We start from the raw sequence: 7,625 nt of genomic DNA, 5'->3' as shown, positions 1-7,625 counted from the left end.
GCCTGAAGCCACAATTTAGTGCGACTAATCCTTAAAATAAATATTATAGAGTAACTAACACAATACCTTAACTTTTCCACTAAATGATTTCAGGGGCCTGAAGTCACTTTTTTGTCCCCTGAAGTCACTACAAATTCAGGAGGGTGTTTTATCCCTGGATCAGTAAAATGAAATAGTTTCTACTGTAAGTTAAGTGCCAGGAAACAGATGAGCAAACACACACACACACAAGGACAGGCTCTGCCACACCGACACACAGACCAGGACAGGCTCTGCCACACCCGTACCTAAAAACATACACCAGGACGGGTTCTGCCACACCGACACGCAAACATACACACACCAGGACAGGCTCTGCCACACCGACACGCAAACATACACACACCAGGACAGGCTCTGCCACACCGTCACCCAAACACACTTACACACCAGGACAGGCTCTGCCACACCGACATTCAGACACACAGACCAGGACAGGCTCTGCCACACACCGACACACAAACACACAGACCAGCACAGGCTCTGCCACACTGACACCCAAACACACACTAGGACAGGCTATGACACACTGACACCCAGACAAACACACACCAGGACAGGCTCTGCTACACTAATAACCAAAAACACACAAACAACAGGACAGGCTCTGCCACACCGAGACCCAGACACACACACCAGGACAGGCTCTGCCACACCCATACCTAAAACCAGGACGGGTTCTGCCACACCGACACAAAAACACACACACACACCAGGACAGGCTCTGCCACACCAACATTAAGACACACACACCAGGATAGGCTCTGCCACACCAACATGCAGACACACACAGACCAGGACATTCTCTGCCACACTGACACCCAAACACACACCAGGACAGGCTCTGCCACACTGACACCCAAACACACACTAGGACAGGCTATGCCGCACAGATACCCAAACAAACACACAAGGACAGGCTCTGCCACACTGACACACAAACACACACCAGGACAGGCTCTGCCACACAAACACACACAGGACAGGCTCTGCCACACTGACACCCAAACACACACTATAACAGGCTCTGCTACACTAATAACCAAAAACACACAAACAGCAGGACAGGTTCTGCCACAATGACACCCACACACACCAGGTCAGGCTCTGCCACACTGACACCCAGACACACACACCAGGACAGGCTCTGCCACACCCATACCTAAAACCATACACCAGGATGGGTTCTGACACACCGACACGCAAACACACACACACCAGGACAGTCTCTGCCACACCAATATTCAGACACACACACCAGGACAGGCTCTGCCACACCAACATTCAGACACACACACCAGGACAGGCTCTGCCAGACTGACACCCAAACACACTCCAGGACAGGCTCTGCCACACTGACACCCAAACACACACTAGGACAGGCTATCCCACAATGAAATCCAGACACACACACCAGGACAGGCTCTGCCACACCAACACCCAAACAAACATACCAGGACAGGCTCTGCCACACTGACACAGAAACACACACCAGGACAGGCTCTGCCACACTGCCACACAAACACACACAGGACATGCTCTGCCACACTGACACCCAAACACACGCCAGGACAGGCTCTGCCACACCAACACCCAAACAAACATACCAGGACAGGCTCTGCCACACTGACACAGAAACACACACAGGACAGACTCTGCCACACTGACACCCAAACACACACTAGGACAGGCTATGCTACACTGACACCTGAACACACACACACCAGGACAGGCTCTGCCACACCGTCACCGAAACACACACACACCAGGACAGGCTCTGCCACACCAACATTCAGACACATACCAGGACAGGCTCTGCCACACTGACACCCAAACACACACAGAACATACTCTGCCACACTGACACCCGAACACTCACACTAGGACAGGCTATGCCTGCAACCCAAGAGTTACATCTGATTATGTTTTGCAGAGAAATGTAACCTTGGTAAAGTCTAGTCAGTCGAGTTATCCCTTAACTTGTCCAACTTGAGTGAGCAGAGATTTTTTTTTTCACACGAAAAAAACATCATGTGGAGTGGAGAGAGAAATATGAAAGAGAGATAGAAACAAAAAAAACACTCATTTTAGATTTTTTATTCTAAATCTTTATTAGCGTATTTTAAATATATATTTTCAGATACATTTTGATATCCTGATTCCTAAGACTATATATAATTGGGTTAAGAAATGGGCAGAACACTGTATATAAAATGGATAATATTTTTTAAAAATTAAATGATTGCCATTTGTTGGGGGCAAAATAAACTATCATTATAGTCCCATAGAAGATACAAACAACAGTCAGGTGAGAGCTGCAGGTGGAGAAGGCTTTCTGCCTCCCGGTGCTGGAGGAGATTCCAAGTATGGTGATAGAAATAGAAATATAGGTAAAAATAACAAAGAAAAAGGGGACAGTTACAAAAGGTATGCCAAGGACAAGGTCCAGGAGTTCAGCGAGAGTATGGTTTGTACACGACAACTCTAGTAAGGGAGCAAGTTCACAAAAATAATGGTCCATCACATGACTACAGAATTGCAGAGTAGAAGCCAGAGGTACAATGACAGATGATAATATACATGATAAAAGCCAGGAAAAAAGAATGAGTTGGAAATAGAGCCTGAAACCCATGATGGAGGTGTAATGGAGCGGACGACAAATGGCCAAATACCGGTCATAGGACATTGCTGCGAGAAGGAAACACTCTGTGGCAACTACAACACAAAACAAGCAAAACTGGATGATGCAGCCAATGAAAGATATTGTGCTTCCTCCATTAATTATAACATGGAGCAACTTAGGGATAATATTTGTGGTAAGAAAGATATCACACAATGATAACTGAGTGAGAAAGATATACATTGGAGACTTCAGACTTTGAAACTTGGCCACCAATATAATAATCAGAAGGTTCCCAACTAAAGTCAAGCTGTAGATCACAAGGAACAAAATAAATAGAAGCAAGGTCACAATCTGGGGATTCTGAAAACCCAGCAGTAGAAATTCTGTCACTTTTGATTTGTTCATCTAAAAAAAATCTAAGTCATTAATATCCAGTGAGATATTTCACCTGATCATTTTACCTAAAATCAGCCTTTGGGTTGTGGAATCATTTGTAAAATTGCACAAAAACAAACAGTTGTTTAAGAAAGTACTAAATTAGGTTCGGTCCTCCAACTGGAAAATAGTGGTGCTTCAGGATCCTGAGGTCAGAGATGCTAGTGATGTCTGGTCTCTGTATAAAACCTTCAAAAAAATAAAACATAAATAGCCAAAACAAAGGATAAGGAAGAAGAGATCATATTTATACACATGAGGGAGACATTTTTTTTATTTTATGTTTGGCTCATTAGTTTAAGGAGAACAAATTTCATTACCTGTCCTTTCGGAGAGCTTTTTCAATTAATACACAAAATTCATTGTCACTCATCCTCATTCACTCACTCACTCACACGCTATATAGAATAATGCAGACACAAAATATGTCTCTTTCCCTGCTGATCCGTTTGCTTTATTCTGGTCTCTTGGAGTACTTATGTGGAAATACTACAGAAGGCCTGATCAATGCAGCAGATGTCAGGGAGACAAAGAAGGAAGGCAAAAGAGCAAGAAGAAGCAAGACAAGGACCGGAGATTAGGAGACATTGACAGGGAGTGAGGAAGAGTGTGAGAGAGCAAGCGTGAGTGAGAGTGAAAAAAAACCCAACAAATTGCAAACTAAAATTCGCCATTATCTGCTTCACTGTTTCATTGGGCATGTGGAAGAAATGGACACCACCACAATTAAAAATAACACCTACAGCTTACTTGAAGTTCATAAACATATACACTCATATTAGGCTCCGTAATGTAACTTTTTATGCTTCGGTTTTATTTCAGGTGTTTACTCACGTACGCCTTTTTCCCCCCTTAATATTTAGTACTAGTTTTTATTAATTCCCTTCAAAAGCTTCTTTACCTGAATCTCATCAACGTCATCCTTTATGCGTTCTAACTTTTTCTGTTGGTTATTTATTTTATTTTTTTATTGTTATTTTGTTTCAACTTATTAACATGTAACTTTGCCAACTGAAAAACTTGGGTCTATTCACTAAGAATGGTCAACAGAGTAAAGTTTCAACTGCAAGTTGCGGATTCTTCTTAACTCTCGAAAGCAAATGTAGACGAATTGAGAGTGAGTTTTTCCAGTGGGTTTGTGACTTGCCACTATAAATAAATATTTTTTTGCCATCTTACATGCTCTAGGAGTAGAGGACCTCCATTCAATACTGAAAACCCAATGCTGAGTAAAAGATGCTTTAATTTAGTTTTTTGTAACGGCAACACTACATACTATTTAAACAACCATCACACTATGTTATAAAACCCCTTCAATGATAAACATATTATTGTATCGGCAAAAAATCACACAGGATGTTCTCTGCTATTATGGACGTTTCTACAGTGTCATCAGTAACACAGCCAAAAAACTCAAGTTCTGTGCAGTTCCTGCTGGGTTCTCTGATAACCAATCATTATACAGTGATCAGAAAACAGGGCTGCAGGGTGGTCAATAAGGAGACAGGGAAGGATAAATAATCTCTTTAAAAAAAATAATAATACAGGTTTCTTGGGAGTCAAAAAAAAAATGAGAATATAAATGACATTTTAATACTACTTAAAACTACTTAAAAAAATATTATATTAGTATTAATAATCAAAATTAAGATTGGCTTTTAATTATTGAAATAAAGAAATAGCAGTTATCTGACAATAAGCCAAACATGGAATAGATAAAGATCATGTAAAATAAAAAGCTTGATTAGTTTGTATTACAATTAGAAGAGTTATTCAGTGTGTCTGCCCCCCTTTGTTATCATTCCATTTAAAAGACGGATAATCAGAAAACTTACCTGTTACGCCACCCATTAGGAAAAAAAGGATTTCACAAATATTGGAAATATATTGGTTGATATATTGGTACGTAAGTTGGAAATACTTTTTCTTTTTTATCTGGTCACAAACAGTTTCTAAAGTATAGTTCTGGTGCATTAAACAGACAATTGGTCTTTATACTCTACAAAAAGTGCCATCATCTCTATTCCAGAACACCAGGGATGAGCACTGAACACAGAATTCCACAGAGAAAGCCTGAATTCAGCAACAAAGTTATTTGAAAGGAAAGTTTTAAATAAACATTTCAAAAGTTACTTTGTTTTGCATGCACTTAAACTTAACATGTGGGCGCACTGACATAATTTTGGCAGCCACTGGTCTTAACCCGTGGTATTATTACTCTGCTGGCGGCAGGCAGCCCATCGTCCAGTGATGACATTTTGGCAGTACTGCTGTGGAAGAAAGGGGTCTCTGTCCCAGGCTTGTGCAAGATATTGGCTGCGCTGGCAGCTTAATTTCAATTTGATAGACTTCCAAACCATACAAAGTCATTTGTGGTCAGGCAGGCACACAAGGGTTAGAAACGGGGGTATCAGTCTCCTTGCCCTATCACTTTTAAAGCTCTTGTTAAGTCTCTTGGGGGTGTTAGAGGCAGTTTTTTACTTTTTGTGGGGCTTTCGGGGTTGAGAATTGGTTAGCGATTCCTCAGCATCGCATAGGGGGTTGAAATTTGAACATGTATTTGGGGATGGTGAAGTTATTAGGATTGGAGTTCAGCGTTTGAAAATGAATCAAGAAAGTAAGAAGGTTATGATGTTTTTGCAACCTCTAGTGGGTCCAAAGCAATGTCTGTAGGGTTTCTTGGTGTTGTGTCCAGTTGCGGTTGGTTACTTGTTTGTGCATGTGGATCATTCAGCCATCTCTATCTTTCAATTTTGTGAGGTTTTCAAACAACATTTGTGTGCTGTGGGACTAGGCCAAGAGAAATTTGGAACCCACTCTTTTATATTTTTGGGATGGTATCTGGTGCATTGGCCACTGTAGGGGTTATATTAGGATACACATGGTTTTTGGCTTACAAAAAATAAGAATAATAAAAAAATTTACATTTTGGCCATTCATGTAGGAGGTTTGTTTACTTTAACTGAGGCATAGTGGTGATCACCCAGAGTTAGATCGGGCAGATTGTCAGCAACCATGCCGACGACCAACCCACAGCCACTCACCGGAATACCCGCTGGTCGGTCCTCCGCCGCGTCCATGCCGCATCTAGCCGGCGCGCGCGATCCCGGCCTCCTTTTTCTCTGCTTCAGGAAGGAGGGGACTGCACGCGCTCCCGATGACGTCACCAGCCCGGAAACATTCAAAACCCAGCAGCTCCTGCTGCTGGGCACTTGGTATATTTTCTCTCTGAGTGTTTCCAGATTTGCTGAGCTATTATTTGTTGTTACCCTGCTTGTTTAACGGACTTTGCTCATTTTCTGATACCCCGATCCCGGCTTGCATACCGGACTCCGCCAAATATCACCTCACACAGATATGCGCTTGTTTGAGAGAGATGGGGTTCATCTCAATTCGGTAGGGCTGTAGGTATAGCTCTGTGGACATAACCTGGAGGGAACTTCCAACAAAATGATGGCACTTGTGGTGAGATCCTCCTCTCGGTCCTCCGATTGGGGGAGAGGATGCCACCAAAATCGCCACCATTTTGCCCTAACTTGAAGATAAATTGGATGCTAGAGAAGAGGTAGCCGGAGAAGGTATGGGGATATTCATAGAGTGTGAGAGAGTGAATGAGGATAACTGAGTGAGTAATAAATACATGGGAGATTTCAGCCTCTGATACTTTGTCACCAATATAATTATCAGCAGGTTTCCGACTAACGTCTAGATGTAGATCACAAGGAACAAATCAAACAGGACTGAAGTAAAACTTTGGGGAAAGCTTAACAGCAGAGTCTCTGTTACTTTTTAACTGGTTCATATAAGAAGTTCTTAAGAAGAGGTTTTTATTTCTGGTAGTGGGTGGAAGAATCATTACACAAACACAGAAATTTCATGTAGGAGAAAGCAGTCAATTGGTTTGTTTTTTTACAAATATCCTATTACAAGCACTGATGGGACATATCACAATAAGATATAATCCCAGTCTTTTCTTGATAATAATCTCTTCAGTTATCTAGAAAAAAAAAATCTGTAAAAATGTGTGTACCAGACCCCGGCGTGTCCCAGACATACCTAACTGTCCAGCCGCTTCCAAGCCGTGTGCCCTGCCTGAGGGCTTCTAAGCCGTGTGCACTGCCTGAGGGCTTCCAAGCCGTGTGCCCTGTCTGAGGGGTTCCAAGCTGTGTGCCCTGCCTGAGGGCTTCTGTCACGTCCTACCCAGGCTGTGGAGCTGCATATCTTACTCTTGCTATAGTTTCTCTTTTTTGCTTCAATCAATTCCTGGATTTCCTTATGCTCTGTTCTGATCTTCCATTCCTTGTTTCTAGTTCTGCTCTTTGCTTCAGCTCTGTTTCCTTCATAGGTGTGCCCCACCCGTTATGTTTGTCTCAGTCTGCAGTCTAGGTATGTCTCATTGCTATGTGTTTGGATTTCTTGCTTGGTTTGTTTAGTACCTCTGTAGGCAGAATTTTAGCGTTAGGACCCACCGTCATTGGAGTACTTTAACGTAGTGGTGGGCTAAGCATACTATGGCCATAAGATGTGA

At 42.4% G+C, this 7,625-nt stretch overlaps 1 pseudogene; it reads right to left on the bottom strand.

Moving 5' to 3' along the window:
• Positions 1-2,161: 2,161 nt before the first annotated feature.
• LOC149276233 (olfactory receptor 6B1-like) lies at positions 2,162-6,177 on the bottom strand (annotated as a pseudogene).
• Between the last annotated feature and the right edge of the window lie 1,448 nt (positions 6,178-7,625).

The sequence above is a fragment of the Sceloporus occidentalis genome, unplaced genomic scaffold (genome assembly GCF_023333645.1).
Source record: "Sceloporus occidentalis isolate IW3139 unplaced genomic scaffold, rSceOcc1.0.p SCAF_244, whole genome shotgun sequence".
Lineage (NCBI taxonomy): Eukaryota > Metazoa > Chordata > Lepidosauria > Squamata > Phrynosomatidae > Sceloporus > Sceloporus occidentalis.
The sequence above is the reverse complement of the archived record's forward strand: the minus strand, read 5'-3'. Positions and strand labels throughout refer to the sequence as shown.